Genomic DNA, 16,855 nt, shown 5'->3' with positions numbered 1-16,855 from the left:
TAACTATTTTATTATTTTGAACAGAGCTTGCATTCAGTAGTGGTGAAAAGTGGAAGGAGTTCAGACGGTTTTCCATGCTAACGTTGGGTAATTTTGGGGTTGGAAAACGCAGCTTTGAGGAGAGGATACGAGAAGAGGCTATGTGTCTGACTGAGGTGCTGAGAAAGGCTAATGGTAAGGTTTAATATTATCAAAATACTTCATATATTTGTTTTCCCTTTACATTTTCGTATTTCCAATTTATGATTGCAGAATAGAATCAAGGGTAATTCTGTTTTTGAATTGTGCCTGGTATAGCGCCTGCTTTTGACACCACCTCCTTTTGATTTACTGCCATGCAGTTTACAAATGCCTCCATTAAACAGTGTCCATGTATGCAGACTGTATAGCCAAGTGCCTAATAACAGAACCATTCATTGATGAACAACCGCCACGTAGAAGAAGTGCCTGATAGCAATGCCCCACAAAAAATACCACCGCACGGTACTTAGATAATACCAACATACAGTGTGAACATAACAGAATAACTGCTTCATACATAAATTAATTAAAGGTACCTTCACACTGAGCAACTTTAGAACGAGAACGACAGCGATCCGTGACGTTGCAGCGTCCTGGATAGCGATCTCGTTGTGTTTGACACGCAGCAGCGATCTGGATCCCGCTGTGACATCGCTGGTCGGAGCTAGAAGTCCGGAACTTTATTTGGTCGTCAGGTCGGCGTGAATCGTCATGTTTGACAGCAAAAGCAACGATGCCTGCAATGTTTTTTCATGGAGCTAACAACCAGCGAGAACGATAAGTACGTCACTGGATCGCTCCTGCATCGTTCTGGTGTTGCCGTGTTTGACGTCTCCTAGCGACCTAAACAGCGACGCTGCAGTGATCAGCTCATTGTCTATATTGCTGCAGCGTCGCTTAGTGTAACGGTACCTTAAGAGGAAAGACAAACAAGAACTAAGACGGTATAGTGAAAATTATGGTTGTGATTCATCAATAAGTTTTTGTGGCATGAAACTGCTTGAAATGCCACTTTTTTTTGCGCTACACATCTATCTACCAGTCCCAGCCACCTCAGCTAACTTTTTGAAAAGTGGGCAGGTCTTGGGCATGGTGGGGCATGACCAAATGCACCCAACAACTTATATAGTTAGAGTTTATGTGAATTCTTTCAAACGACTCGGTCTATTGAGTATGGCAGTAATCTGTGGCCATCTGATAGGAACTGTGTGAGAATTACCCCTTACCTGTTTGCATCCACAGTAACTATTTTTGTTAACCAGTGTAGGATAAGAGCAGATATGTGTAAGATGCCCAAGCGAGGTATTTGTGGGCGATCTTCTGTCCCCACTCGCTTTGGCATCCTACAGACAATTGTGGGTCCTGGCTGGGTGTTAGTGTTGTGAGGGCCTTGTGCCCGTGCAGGCCTCCAGTAGCCCATGGTATTGGCTGGCCAGGACCACAAGTTCCACAGATTAGCAAAGGAGACTTCAGTTCAAACATGGGAACTTTGCTGAACTTGATGAGGGTTACATACAAGGTTTAGGGAGTACACCTAAGCCCTTTTCATTCATAGTAAGAAGTCTTCTCACTGACATCATCCTTCCAATGCAGTCTGCTCCAGGGCCAGTATAGCACACTGCTTTGCCCTACTTCTACACAGCCTAGCTTTTCGCCATAGTACATTTCAGCAATTTTTTTCTACTCCCGCTAAGCGGCTCCGCATCCTATTGCTATGGATGCCCTGGATCTACCGCTCAGGACTCCCACTAGTCCCATAGTATCAGTCCTTTTTAGGTCCGTACCTTCGGTGTTTATCAAGCTCAAGGTTTCTCATGACACTTCATCCTATCCAAGGACCCTTTTAATGTAGAAGACCACTCTGCCTCTTCTGTCAGTTCCTAGTCACGCTACCTCATTGTCCAGTCATCTCCTTTGCTGTAGTTCACACAAATTGCAGCTCTGCACACTTTTCACTTCAGACTCTAACTCTTCTCTGGCTAACTTCAGGAAGCAGGTCACTTGTCCTATCACTAAGTCCTCCCCCTGTGTCTGTTGCTGAGGAAACCCCTTCACCTACATTCTATGCAAGCAATACCTTACTGTATGTCCTAAGTCTTATAATACCTTATATTAGCACATTACATAGGCAAACATCTTACACTTCACATGACAGAAGATGTACACAAGACATTATTCAGATTACACATCACATTACACACAGCGTTATGTCTTCAATGGGGAGCAAGGCAATATGTCCACCTCCTTACATATGCTTAATGCTGCAACTATGATTTTGCACTAGGCTGGCTAAATCAAGAGGCTGGTTTCATGGCTCCTGTCCAGTGGCCACAGATTACTGTCATGGCCTGTAGACCAAGTAGTGCGATGGGCAGCTTTGCGTAAATCAATTCACATTAACTGTATTCATAGCTTACTCCACAAATGTTGTATTTATTTTGACATAATTGCCCTCCAGCTGTAGTGGTGGAACGTGGCATTTGAAAGATATATTAGAAGGTGCACATCTCTTAATGAATTTGTCACATCTTACTCCAGGACATAGTTCATGAAGACTGGCAAACAAAATATCAGTCTGGATGAATTGGGGTCTAAGAATTTTGCTGGTCATGAGCCTGAAATGAATAAGGGGTCAGGAATGGTAGCTCCGTACCTGTGCAGGCCCCTCACTCTCCGGGGTGGACTCTGGTTCTCCATTGCCATTTACTGGCTATGACTGGCGGGGTTCCACCTTGGGGGTGCAGAGCTTGCTGGGGTGCTAACTCAGTGCGGTTATCGCATTCTAGGAGGTGCACTCCAAGCATCAATTTGAGTAGGGACAGCGATTATGCTGTGGTCTGGAGGTGGAGATTGATCGTTGCCACAGCATGGTCAGATGACTGATGGGAGGCAGATTTTAACCTGCCATTCCCTCCCTCTGTTCCTGATTATTTTCAGTTCTGGTTGGTGGTAAAGGTCAGTGTTACTGTGCTTCTGAGGAGGTTAATGCTTTGGTGCCCAGGTGTGGTGTATTTGCCCTGTCTGCTGTTTGTGTAGCTGGTCACCAGCTGGGTTGCCACTCGCCACCTGGAAAGAGCTCTGCTAAAGTTGCCCCTTGCCAGAACCGGGAGGTGGGTGAAGAGTATACCCAGCCCTCAAGGTTGCACAGAAGTGCACAGCTAGCACCAAGTGTGACCGACATACTGCTCTTGCTGGCTAGCAGTAGGTCATTTTACCATCTCCCAGTATAACATTGTGAGGCACCATTAATGAGAGCCAGCTGATGAGCCCTGTATGATCATCACAACTGACTACAACAGTAAACCTAGTTATGCCACACAACTAACCCTGTTTAAAAAACATCAATTCTGTGAACCCTGAACTTTAACGTTTGATTTACCTACTTGTATGTGTCATTTTAGGATCCCCTATAGATCCGAATTACCACATATTACGTGCTATGTCCAATGTGATTTGCTCTGTGTAGAGTTGAGCGACCTTGACCTTTTTAGAGTCGAGCCGGGTTTTGCGAAACCCGACTATGTCCAAAGTCGGGTCGAGTGAAATCGGCCGATTATGACGTAAAGTCGGGATCGACCGAAACACGAAACCCAATGCAAGTCAATGGGGCAGCATAGTCGGCAGTGAGTGGGGGCCAGGAAAACACCTAGAGTGGCCATTTTAATGTCAAAACCATCCATTCTTCTTAATGAAGCTTGTCAAGCGTAATTTACCTTATAATAATTGGAAGGCATTTGAAATTGGGGGTCATTTGGCTAAAGTTGTGGGGGGTAGGGCTGGTTCAAGTAATTAGTGGGCCCAGGAAATCTGGACCACGTCACGGCAGTGGAGCAGGGAGAGGTAAGTATTTCAACTTTGCAAGTGCTGTGAACCTGAGCAAGCAGGGGGGGCCCACTCGTTGGCATTGGCACTGGCACAGGGCCCCTCAAAGTACAGCGGTGTGTTTGCACGGCGGGGGCGCCTCCCACCGGCAGCAACACTTTTGCGTACTATGAGAGGCCCTGTGCCAGTGACGTCGCCAACTAGTATTCCTCCCCCCACCTGATGAAGGAACCTGCACTTTCATCTGCACCTTCCTCTTTGTCCCCGTGTAAGGTGGTATGGTATGCGGGAAGAGCAACCTGACTTTCAGCAGGGTCACAATGTTGTTGTGTAGCGTGCACGGGGAATGTTGCGTTATGGGTCAATGTACCAGCAGACTCATCTATCACTGGCTGGGCAATGGGCACGATGAAGTGGAAACACAGATATAGGCCCAAAGAAGAAAGTGGGCTAAATGCAGTTCAAAATTGGTAACACAGGAATAACCAGGGGGCATTGCAGTGGAGGACAACTGGAATGAGAGGCTGACACAGAGAGTAGGGCCAAATCAGTAAGTAGTCGAAATGCAGTTCAAAATTGGCAACCGTAGTAAACAGGCGGCACAGCTTTGTTCAGTGGAGGAGAACAGCAAGGAGTGGCAGACACCGATAGTAGGCCCCAAACCAACTAGTACGCCAAATGCAGTTGTTCCATTTAACCACAATTTAATGAGAGCCTGAAGATAGAAGCTCAGGAAAGGCAACCTGGGGAACACCTTGGAGTGTAACACACCATCTCTCTCCACCCCATACCCATTTTGTATGGCCTAATGCAGTGTACTTTTCTACAACTACTAAACGAGAGTCGGAAGACCGAAGCAATGGCAAGGAAACCTGGGGAACACCTTAGAGTGTAACACACCCTCTCTCTACACCCCATACCCAATTTGAAGGCCTAATGCAGTGTAGTTTCCAAGAACTACTAAACGAGAGCCGGAAGATCGAAGCTCAGGAAAGGCAACCTGGGGAACACCTTGGAGTGTAACACACCCTCTCGCTACACCCCATACCCAATTTGAAGGCCTAATGCAGCGTAGTTTCCAACAACTACTAAACGAGAGCCGGAAGATCGAAGCTCAGGAAAGGCAACCTGGGGAACACCTTGGAGTGTAACACACCCTCTCGCTACACCCCATACCCAATTTGAAGGCCTAATGCAGCGTAGTTTCCAACAACTACTAAACGAGAGCCGGAAGATCGAAGCTCAGGAAAGGCAACCTGGGGAACACCTTGGAGTGGAACACACCATCTCTCTACACCCCATACCCAATTTGAAGGCCTAATGCAGAGTAGTTTCCAAGAACTACTAAACGAGAGCCGGAAGATCGAAGCTCAGGAAAGGCAACCTGGGGAACACCTTGGAGTGTAACACAACGTCTCTCTACACGACGGAAGGGCTGATTCTTAGGAAGGAAGGCTGTTGGAAATAAGCATTGCGCGTCCGAGGGTGATTATATTCTTATTAGGTATATACTCACCCTCGGACGCGCCCTGCTTCTTTATTTGGAATGAATGTTTATTTGCAATGTGGTGTTGACTTTCTCTATTATTTTGGTAATTAATGATTTTATTATTTTCATTATTTTGCATCTTCTCGGCAATAATATAAAGAAGACGCGACAGGACAACACTCGGTGGATGCCATATGTGTGTTTTCAATTTAAAAAAACTTTCAGTTAACTACTTGCAGGAGAAAGTAATTGTAGCTGGTGGCCATTTTTAGTACTGTACCAGATTAGAGTTGTGTGTTTGTTTTTAATGTTAAAATGTCTGCATTTGATATCTCACCAGTATTTTCTTTTTTATAAGCAAAATACTTATTTTTATATTTTCTGATGTTGGTTCCAGGGGTACACGGCCAGCAGTGCCCTGGTCAGTGTAGTAGTAGTTGAAAGAATGGACCGCAGACAGGCATCGAAGGCCTAAAATAATAACACATGGCTGTAGGCAATTTTAAATTGGTTCCAGGGGTACACGGACAGCAGTGGTGTGGTCAGTGGAGGCCTAGTGGAAGGAGTGACCGCAGACAGGCATCGAAGGCCTAAAATAATAACACATGGCTGTAGGCAATTTTAAATTGGTTCCAGGGGTACACGGACAGCAGTGGTGTGGTCAGTGGAGGCCTAGTGGAAGGAGTGACCGCAGACAGGCATCGAAGGCCTAAAATAATAACACATGGCTGTAGGCAATTTTAAATTGGTTCCAGGGGTACACGGGCAGCAGTGACCTGGTCAGTGTAGTAGTAGTTGAAAGAATGGACCGCAGACAGGCATCGAAGGCCTAAAATAAAAAAATTGGGCTGGCTGTAGGCAATTTTAAATTGGTTCCAGGGGTACACGGGCAGCAGTGACCTGGTCAGTGTAGTAGTAGTTGAAAGAATGGACCGCAGACAGGCATCGAAGGCCTAAAATAAAAAAATTGGGCTGGCTGTAGGCAATTTTAAATTGGTTCCAGGGGTACACGGGCAGCAGTGGTGTGGTCAGTGGAGGCCTAGTGGAAGGAGTGACCGCAGACAGGCATCGAAGGCCTAACATAACAAACTTGGGCTGGCTGTAGGCACTTTTAAATTGGTTCCAGGGGTACACGGGCAGCAGTGGTCTGGTCAGTGGAAGTCTAGTGGAAGGAGTGACCGCAGACAGGCATCGAAGGCCTAAAATAATAACACATGGCTGTAGGCAATTTTAAATTGGTTCCAGGGGTACACGGACAGCAGTGGTGTGGTCAGTGGAGGCCTAGTGGAAGGAGTGACCGCAGACAGGCATCGAAGGCCTAAAATAATAACACATGGCTGTAGGCAATTTTAAATTGGTTCCAGGGGTACACGGACAGCAGTGGTGTGGTCAGTGGAGGCCTAGTGGAAGGAGTGACCGCAGACAGGCATCGAAGGCCTAAAATAATAACACATGGCTGTAGGCAATTTTAAATTGGTTCCAGGGGTACACGGGCAGCAGTGACCTGGTCAGTGTAGTAGTAGTTGAAAGAATGGACCGCAGACAGGCATCGAAGGCCTAAAATAAAAAAATTGGGCTGGCTGTAGGCAATTTTAAATTGGTTCCAGGGGTACACGGGCAGCAGTGACCTGGTCAGTGTAGTAGTAGTTGAAAGAATGGACCGCAGACAGGCATCGAAGGCCTAAAATAAAAAAATTGGGCTGGCTGTAGGCAATTTTAAATTGGTTCCAGGGGTACACGGGCAGCAGTGACCTGGTCAGTGTAGTAGTAGTTGAAAGAATGGACCGCAGACAGGCATCGAAGGCCTAAAATAAAAAAATTGGGCTGGCTGTAGGCAATTTTAAATTGGTTCCAGGGGTACACGGGCAGCAGTGGTGTGGTCAGTGGAGGCCTAGTGGAAGGAGTGACCGCAGACAGGCATCGAAGGCCTAAAATAATAACACATGGCTGTAGGCACTTTTAAATTGGTTCCAGGGGTACACGGGCAGCAGTGGTCTGGTCAGTGGAAGTCTAGTGGAAGGAGTGACCGCAGACAGGCTTCGAAGGCCTAACATAACAAAATTGGGCTGGCTGTAGGCACTTTAAATTGGTTCCAGGGGTACATGGGCAGCAGTGTATGGTCAGTGGAAGTCTAGTGGAAGGAGTGACGGCAGACAGTCTTCGAAGGCCTAACATAACAAAATTGGGCTGACTGTAGGCACTTTTAAATTGGTTCCAGGGTAACACGGCCAGCAGTGGCCTGGTCAGTGTAGTAGTTGTAGAAAGAAGGGACCGCAGACAGGCTTCGAAGGCCTAACATAACAAAAATGTCAAAACAATGGTATTGTCAGTGCCAGGCATTGAAGGATGTCAGCGGCTAGACTACACATTGGTGAAGCTGTGAGAGATAATTTTGCTAGTGGTAGAGCACTGTTTGAGCTGGGGGGGGGAACTGTCTTGTGGCCGGCGGTACAGGCACAGGGCCCCTCATATTACAACGGTGTGTCTGACGTTGGGTGCGCACCACCACCGCCAGAGACACTTTATTGTACTATGAGGGACCCAGTGGCAGTGCCGTCGACCAAAAGCGGCCACACCCACCTCTTCAGACAAACAGCACTCTCAAGGGTCCAAGCGCAAAGTGGCGATAGCACGGCCCCGTGTGGGGAGTTTGGCCATTTCGTGAGGTGGAAACATGTCGTATGCTGGACAATCAGGTGAAGAAAATTACGAGATTGGAAAAGTCATTCAGAATAGTCCACAGGCAAGACCTTTTCATAGGAAAGCTAGGTGTCAGCCGGGCAGGGTGGGGCAAAAGATTTTGAAATCCAGTTGTGGTTCATTTTAATGAAGGTTAGATCATCTACATTTTGGGTAGCCAGACGAGTCCTTTTTTCTGTTAGTATTGAACCTGCAGCACTGAATACTCTTTCTGATAGGACACTAGCTGCCGGGCAAGCAAGCTCCTGCAATGCATATTCTGCCAATTCTGGCCAGGTGTCTAATTTGGATGCCCAGTAATCAAATGGGAATGACGGTTGAGGGAGAACGTCGATAAGGGATGAAAAATAGTTTGTAACCATACTGGACAAATGTTGTCTCCTGTCACTTTGAATTGATGCTGCAGTACCTGTCCTGTCTGCGGTCATAGAAAAATCACTCCACAACCTGGTCAGAAAACCCCTCTGTCCAACGCCACTTCTGATTTCTGCCCCTCTAACACCTCTGGTCTGCTGGCCCCTGGAGCTCGTGTGAGAACGATCACGGGCGCTGTGTGCAGGGAATGCCAGAAGCAAACGGTCAACAAGAGTTGATTGTTTTGTTGCTAATATTAGTTCCAAGTTCTCATGTGGCATAATATTTTGCAATTTGCCTTTATAGCGAGGATCAAGGAGGCAGGCCAACCAGTAATCGTCATCGTTCATCATTTTTGTAATGCGTGTGTCCCTTTTGAGGATACGCAAGGCATAATCCGCCATGTGGGCCAAAGTTCCCGTTGTCAAATCTGCGGTTGTGCTTGGTTGAGGGGCAGTTGCAGGCAAATCTACGTCACTTGTGTCCCTCAAAAAACCAGAACCCGGCCTTGCCACGCCACCAATTTCCCGTGCCCCCGGGAAAGCTTCCTCATTAAAAATATACTCATCCCCATCATCCTCCTCATCCTCCACCTCCTCTTCGCCCGGTACCTCGTCATGTACACTGCCCTGACCAGACAATCGCTGACTGTCATCAAGGCTTTCCTCTTCCTCTGGTGCAGACGCCTGATCCTTTATGTGCGTCAAACTTTGCATCAGCAGACGCATTAGGGGGATGCTCATGCTTATTATGGCGTTGTCTGCACTAACCAGCCGTGTGCATTCCTCAAAACACTGAAGGACTTGACACATGTCTTGAATCTTCGACCACTGCACACCTGACAACTCCATGTCTGCCATCCTACTGCCTGCCCGTGTATGTGTATCCTCCCACAAAAACATAACAGCCCGCCTCTGTTCGCACAGTCTCTGAAGCATGTGCAGTGTTGAGTTCCACCTTGTTGCAACGTCTATGATTAGGCGATGCTGGGGAAGGTTCAAAGAACGCTGATAGGTCTGCATACGGCTGGAGTGTACAGGCGAACGGCGGATATGTGCGCAAAGTCCACGCACTTTGAGGAGCAGGTCGGATAACCCCGGATAACTTTTCAGGAAGCACTGCACCACCAGGTTTAAGGTGTGAGCCAGGCAAGGAATGTGTTTCAGTTGGGAAAGGGAGATGGCAGCCATGAAATTCCTTCCGTTATCACTCACTACCTTGCCTGCCTCAAGATCTACAGTGCCCAGCCACGACTGCGTTTCTTGCTGCAAGAACTCGGACAGAACTTCCGCGGTGTGTCTATTGTCGCCCAAACACTTCATAGCCAATACAGCCTGCTGACGTATGCCAGTAGCTGCCCCATAATGGGAGACCTGGTGTGCAACAGTGGCAGGTGCGGATGGAGTGTTTGTGCGACTGCGGTCTGTGGACGAGCTCTTGCTTCTGCAGGAGGACGAGGAGGAGGAGGAGGAGGGGGTGCGAACGGCTACAGACAACTGTTTACTAGACCGTGGGCTAGGCAGAACTGTCCCAAACTTGCTGTCCCCTGTGGACCCTGAATCCACCACATTTACCCAGTGTGCCGTGATGGACACGTAACGTCCCTGGCCATGCCTACTGGTCCATGCATCTGTTGTCAGGTGCACCTTTGTGCTCACAGATTGCCTGAGTGCATGGACGATGCGCTCTTTAACATGCTGGTGGAGGGCTGGGATGGCTTTTCTGGAAAAAAAGTGTCGACTGGGTAGCTCGTAGCGTGGTACAGCGTAGTCCATCAGGTCTTTGAAAGCTTCGCTTTCAACTAACCGGTAGGGCATCATCTCTAACGAGATTAGTCTAGCTATGTGGGCGTTCAAACCCTGTGTACGCGGATGCGAGGCTAAGTATTTCCTTTTTCTAACCATAGTCTCATGTAGGGTGAGCTGGACTGGAGAGCTGGAGATCGTGGAACTAGCGGGGGTGCCGGTGGACATGGCAGACTGAGAGACGGTGGGAGATGGTATTGTTGCCGCCGGTGCCCTAGATGCAGTGTTTCCTACTACGAAACTGGTGATTCCCTGACCCTGACTGCTTTGGCCTGGCAAAGATACCTGCACAGATACAGCAGGTGGTGCGCTAAATGGTGGTCCTACACTGCCGGAAGGGATGTTGCGTTGATGACTAGCTTCATTGGCCGAGGGTGCAACAACCTTAAGGGACGTTTGGTAGTTAGTCCAAGCTTTCAAATGCATGGTGGTTAAATGTCTATGCATGCAACTAGTATTGAGACTTTTCAGATTCTGACCTCTGCTTAAGGAAGTAGAACATTTTTGACAGATGACTTTGCGCTGATCAATTGGATGTTGTTTAAAAAAATGCCAGACTGCACTCTTTCTAGCATCGGATACCTTTTCAGGCATTGCAGACTGAGCTTTAACCGGATGGCCACGCTGTCCTCCACCAGGTTTTGGCTTTGCCACGCGTTTTGGGCAAGATACGGGCCCGGCAGATGGAACCTGTGGCGATGTTGATGCCTGCTGCGGCCCCTCCTCCTCCTCTGCTTCAGAACTGCTGCCGCCTGCACCCTGTTCCCCCAATGGCTGCCAATCGGGGTCAAGAACTGGGTCATCTAATAACTCTTCTTGTACCTCCTGCGCAACTTCGTCTGTGTCACCGTGTCGTTCGGTGGTATAGCGTTCGTGATGGGGCAACATAGTCTCATCAGGGTCTGATTCTTGATCAGCACCCTGCGAGGGCAATGTTGTGGTCTGAGTCAAAGGACCAGCATAGTAGTCTGGCTGTGGCTGTGCGTCAGTGCACTCCATGTCAGATTCAATTTGTAATGGGCATGGACTGTTAACTGCTTCACTTTCTAAGCCAGGGACGGTATGTGTAAAGAGCTCCATGGAGTAACCCGTTGTGTCGCCTGCTGCATTCTTCTCTGTTGTTGTTTTTGCTGAAGAGGACAAGGAAGTGACTTGTCCCTGACCGTGAACATCCACTAACGACGCGCTGCTTTTACTTTTACCAGTTTCACGAGATGAGGCAAAAGAGCTAGAGGCTGAGTCAGCAAGATAAGCCAAAACTTGCTCTTGCTGCTCCGGCTTTAAAAGCGGTTTTCCTAATCCCAGAAAAGGGAGCGTTCGAGGCCTTGTGTAGCCGGACGACGAACCTGGCTCCACAGCTCCAGACTTAGGTGCAATATTTTTTCCCCCACGACCACCTGATGCTCCACCACTACCACTACCCTCATTACCAGCTGACAATGAACGCCCCCGGCCACGACCTCTTCCACTAGACTTCCTCATTGTTTTAAAAACGTAACCAAACTAACGTTATTTGTTGCAGTCACACAACTTACACGGTGAGCTATAACTTCTGTATGATTTAGCTACCCCTTTACAGGTTGGTGAGACCACAGCGAAAATCAGGCCCAATGTTACACACTCTTTTTTTGGTGGCTGCAAATTAGAGAGATGCCCCACACGCAGGACTGTCACTGAAGCACAAATGTTAATATTAATGTCACACTATTATTTTTTTTTTATTTTTATTTTTTTCAGGAACACTTTAGAAACCCCCCAAAAAAAAAAAAATAGATTTTTGCAGGGAGAATTTAGAAAACAAATGTAACAAACTATATGCTTTCTATGGGCCACTGAGTGAGAGATGACGCACACAGGAATCAGGAGTGGCACACAAGCCCAGAGGCCAATATTTTTCTACCAATGATTGATGGAGTTATTTTCTCTGGTAGATTTTGGAACCCAAATCAAGGAAAAAAAATGTAGGCTTTCTATGGACCACAATTGGAGAGAGAGAGAGAGAGAGATGGCACACCCAGGAGTCAAGACTGGCACACAAGCAGAAAGGCCAATATTAATCTCCCACTGTTTTTTTTGGTTGTTTTTTTTTTTTTTTTTTTCAGGGAGACTTTAGAAAAAAAAATAATAAAAAAAATATGATTTTATCAGGAAGAATTTAGAAACCAAATAAAATAAAATGATTTTTTCAGGGAGAATTTAGAAAACAAATAAAACCAAAAATAGGCGTTCTATGGCCCACTGACTGAGAGATGACGCACCCAGGAGTCAAGACTGGCACACAAGCAGAAAGGCCAATATTAATCTCCCACTGTTTTTTTTGGTTGTTTTTTTTTTTTTTTTTTTCAGGGAGACTTTAGAAAAAAAAATAATAAAAAAAATATGATTTTATCAGGAAGAATTTAGAAACCAAATAAAATAAAATGATTTTTTCAGGGAGAATTTAGAAAACAAATAAAACCAAAAATAGGCGTTCTATGGCCCACTGACTGAGAGATGACGCACCCAGGAGTCAAGACTGGCACACAAGCAGAAAGGCCAATATTAATCTCCCACTGTTTTTTTTGGTTGTTTTTTTTTTTTTTTTTTCAGGGAGACTTTAGAAAAAAAAATAATAAAAAAAATATGATTTTATCAGGAAGAATTTAGAAACCAAATAAAATAAAATAATTTTTTCAGGGAGAATTTAGAAAACAAATAAAACCAAAAATAGGCGTTCTATGGCCCACTGACTGAGAGATGACGCACACAGGAGTCAGGAGTGGCACACAAACCCAGAGGCCAATATTTTTCTACCAATGATTGATGTAGTTATTTTCTCTGGTAGATTTTAGAACCCAAATCAAGGAAAAAAAATATAGGCTTTCTATGGACCACAATTGGAGAGAGAGAGAGAGAGAGAGAGAGAGAGAGAGAGAGAGAGAGAGATGGCACACCCAGGAGTCAAGACTGGCACACAAGCAGAAAGGCCAATATTAATCTCCCACTGTTTTTTTGGTTGTTTTTTTTTTTTTTTTTTTTCAGGGAGACTTTAGAAATAAAAATAATAAAAAAAATATGATTTTATCAGGAAGAATTTAGAAACCAAATAAAATAAAATGATTTTTTCAGGGAGAATTTAGAAAACAAATAAAACCAAAAATATGCGTTCTATGGCCCACTGACTGAGAGAGAGAGAGAGATGGAACGCTTAGTACTGGCACACAAGCCCAAAGGGCAATATTAATCTCCCTTTTTTTTTCCAGGGAGAATTTCTGAAACCCAAAAAAAAAATAAAATAGGCTTTCTATGGCCCACTATTTGTGAGAGAGATGGGACGCTCAGGACTGGCACAGATGGCACGCTCAGGACTGGCACAGAAGCCCAGAGGCCAATATTAATCTCCCTTTTTTTCTGGGAGAATTTATAAAACCAAAAAAATATTTAAATAGGCTTTCTATGGCCCACTATTTGTGAGAGAGATGGCACGCTCAGGACTGGCACAGATGGCACGCTCACAACTGGCACAGAAGCCCAGAGGCCAATATTAATCTCCCTTTTTTTCTGGGAGAATTTATAAAACCAAAAAAATATTTAAATAGGCTTTCTATGGCCCACTATTTGTGAGAGAGATGGCACGCTCAGGACTGGCACAGATGGCACGCTCACAACTGGCACACAAGCCCAGAGGCCAATATTAATCTCCCTTTTTTCAGGGAAAATTTATAAAACCAAAAAAAAAATTAAATAGGCTTTCTATGGCCCACTATTTGTGAGAGAGATGGCACGCTCAGGACTGGCACAGATGGCACGCTCACAACTGGCACACAAGCCCAGAGGCCAATATTAATCTCCCTTTTTTCAGGGAAAATTTATAAAACCAAAAAAAAAATTAAATAGGCTTTCTATGGCCCACTATTTGTGAGAGAGATGGGACGCTCAGGACTGGCACAGATGGCACGCTCAGGACTGGCACAGAAGCCCAGAGGCCAATATTAATCTCCCTTTTTTTCAGGGAGAATTTATAAAACCCAAAAAAAAATAAAATAGGCTTTCTATGGCCCACTATTTGTGAGAGAGATGGCACACTCAGGACTGGCACACAAGCCCAAAGGCCAATATTAATCTCCCACTGTATTTTTATCAGGGAGAATTTATACACCCCACAAAAAAAAATACAGAAAAATGAAAAGGCTTTCTATGGCCCACTATGTGAGAGAGATGGCACACACAGGGATGGCACTCTAGCAGAAATGCCAAATTGCCAATCTTAATCTCCCACCAAAAAAAAAAAAAAAAAAAAAACAGGGAATGTCCTACAATTACTATCTCCCTGCCTGCAGTAATCTCAGCCAGGTATGGCAGGCAGCTACTATCTCCCTGCCTGCAGTAATCTCAGCCAGGTATGGCAGGCAGCAATAAGGAGTGGACTGATGCACAAATGAAATAAAAAGTGTGGACAAACAAAAAAGATAGCTGTGCAGAAAGGAAGGAACAAGAGGATTTGTGCTTTGAAAAAAGCAGTTGGTTTGCACAGCGGCGTACACACAGCAATGCAGCTATCAGGGAGCCTTCTAGGGCAGCCCAATGAGCTACAGCGCTGAGGGGAAAAAAAAAAAAAAAAAAAATTCCACTGTCCCTGCACACCGAGGGTGGTGTTGGACAGTGCAAATCGCTGCAGCACAAGCGGTTTTGTGGTTAATGGACCCTGCCTAACGCTATCCCTGCTTCTGACAAAGCGGCAGCAACCTCTCCCTAAGCTCAGATCAGCAGCAGTAAGATGGCGGTCGGCGGGAACGCCTCTTTATAGCCCCTGTGACGTCGCAGACAGCAAGCCAATCACTGCAATGCCCTTCTCTAAGATGGTGGGGACCAGGACCTATGTCATCACGCTGCCCACACTCTGCGTTTACCTTCATTGGCTGAGAAATGGCGCTTTTCGCGTCATTGAAACGCGACTTTGGCGCGAAAGTCGCGTACCGCATGGCCGACCCCGCACAGGGGTCGGATCGGGTTTCATGAAACCCCGACTTAGCCAAAAGTCGGCGACTTTTGAAAATGTTCGACCCGTTTCGCTCAACCCTAGCTCTGTGGTATTTGGTAGTCGGTTTGAATATCAAGATGAAAATTTCCAAAAGCTTGTAAAATGTGTTCAAGACAACTTCAAAGTTTTGAGCTCACGCTGGGGAATAGTAAGTATAACCTTAGATTTAAGATCGCATTTCATATACATTACATTTCCAGTTAAAGAATCATGTGCTCAGCATGTGCGTGTAGTGTATGATTTTGCACTAACGAGCCATAGGTGCTCTGTGTGCCATATGTAAAGTCTGTCAAAAGCATCTAGGTCAGTAAGACAACCTTGGACAGACTGAGCACTAGTCAATACAACTGGCAGAACCCAGAGGAAACCCCAACTTTCACCCTTAATCTCCTATACGGGCATCTGTAATTACATTGGGGTCCCCTATATTACTTTCACAAAGTGGCTGTTGGCCAGAGGAGGGATTGGTCAGATTCAGGAGGGAGTACAGCACAGAAAAAAATTCAAGTCAAGGGGGACAGCAGGGGTCAGATACCATAAAATCAGTCCAGAGAGAAGTCATATAATCTGAGGTCAGAATCAGGAGGGAAAGCAGAATGAGATTAAATCAGTGCAAGTTGGGTCTATATCTGTCCAGGAAGCTTCCAGGCACAATATCTGGCAGTTTTGAGTTTATATAGAGTGGTGTACTGCCCCATTGGCCACAGTGGACAGATGATTATCCCTGAATGGCTGCTGGACAGCACACATTCTCATTAGCCTGGCTTAGTTGTACCACAGGTCTTGGCCAGACTAATCTGTGGCACTCCAGGAGTCCGGATGCCACAATGGTATTGCCTTCCTCACGGGGGAGGTGATGTCATGCCTGGAAACAAGGAGGGATCCCTTAGTCAGGTAATACTGACATGCAACACTGTTCTAACTCCAGGCCAGAAGGTGGAGCTCTAAACCTGGCTTCAAGGTAGCTTCTCTATATATTCTGGCTGGAGGAGGAGTTAGCAGAGAGTCTGCTAGGAACAGTGAGAGGAGAGGAGGCAAAAGGAGAGGAATCTGGGGTCTGAAGCTGCGAGTGGGCTCACCTCAGGGGAAAACGCCAAGAGGCTGGACACCAGGGTCCGTGGTGGTGTGGGAGTGGCAGACCCAGCCACTGAGGGCAGGAGATTGCAAGTCTCCTGTCCCATCCAACACCTGCAGGTACCACAACAAGTGAAGAGCCTGGGGCTGTCAGAGAAAGGACAGTGCCCACAAAAGGTTCAAGCTGTCAGCCATACAGATTGAGAATACAGACACTGAGAGGACTTGTGCAGAGCTTCAGGCAGCAAGGGTCAGATATACAGCGCAGAGGGAAGGCCTCCAAACCCACCTGGCTAAGTGGATCCCAAGATGTTTCCAGGCTGCCCGGACCCCACCATCACCTGTTACCTGTACCCTGGACTGTACCTGAATTCTACCAGTAACAGGTAAAGGAAACTTTTATCCCTGTGTCCTGCAATTATTTCCTAAACCCTCAATCCTGCACCCCACCGTCAACCATCCCTCTTACCATCTACCCAGGGAGCCCTGGGGACCAAGCTCCACCTGTAGGGAGCTATACCATCAAAGTCTACGTTCACATTTGCGCTGTTGGGCATGTTTAACATGGGG

At 46.4% G+C, this 16,855-nt stretch overlaps 1 pseudogene; it reads left to right on the top strand.

The window, feature by feature from the left end:
- LOC138661805 (cytochrome P450 2F2-like) overlaps nucleotides 1-16,855 on the top strand; it is a 58,264-nt pseudogene that overhangs the window by 27,492 nt on the left and 13,917 nt on the right.

This window comes from Ranitomeya imitator, chromosome 2, assembly GCF_032444005.1.
Source record: "Ranitomeya imitator isolate aRanImi1 chromosome 2, aRanImi1.pri, whole genome shotgun sequence".
NCBI classification, from domain to species: Eukaryota; Metazoa; Chordata; class Amphibia; order Anura; family Dendrobatidae; genus Ranitomeya; species Ranitomeya imitator.
The sequence above is the reverse complement of the archived record's forward strand: the minus strand, read 5'-3'. Positions and strand labels throughout refer to the sequence as shown.